Source organism: Arachis ipaensis, unplaced genomic scaffold (genome assembly GCF_000816755.2).
Source record: "Arachis ipaensis cultivar K30076 unplaced genomic scaffold, Araip1.1 Aipa1485, whole genome shotgun sequence".
Lineage (NCBI taxonomy): Eukaryota > Viridiplantae > Streptophyta > Magnoliopsida > Fabales > Fabaceae > Arachis > Arachis ipaensis.
In genome coordinates, this window is record NW_015496025.1 from 1 (window position 1) to 259 (window position 259).

Below are 259 nucleotides of genomic sequence, written 5' to 3' on the forward strand. Positions count from 1 at the left end.
TTATCATAGCAAAAAAACTATTATGAAAAACTGCATTTATTAAAATATAACTAAAACTATCTTATATTCTACATTCATGTTAATTTTGAAATCAAAATATTATGACAAACGTTATTATCTGTTTAAATTTATCTAGATATTTTGCCTATTTTTTAGCTGAAATAGTTGTATTTGTATCTAGAAACGGTTTCATATTTTTTTATTAGTTTAAAAACTACTAAAGATAAAATGAATAATTCTCACTTGACTACACAATATC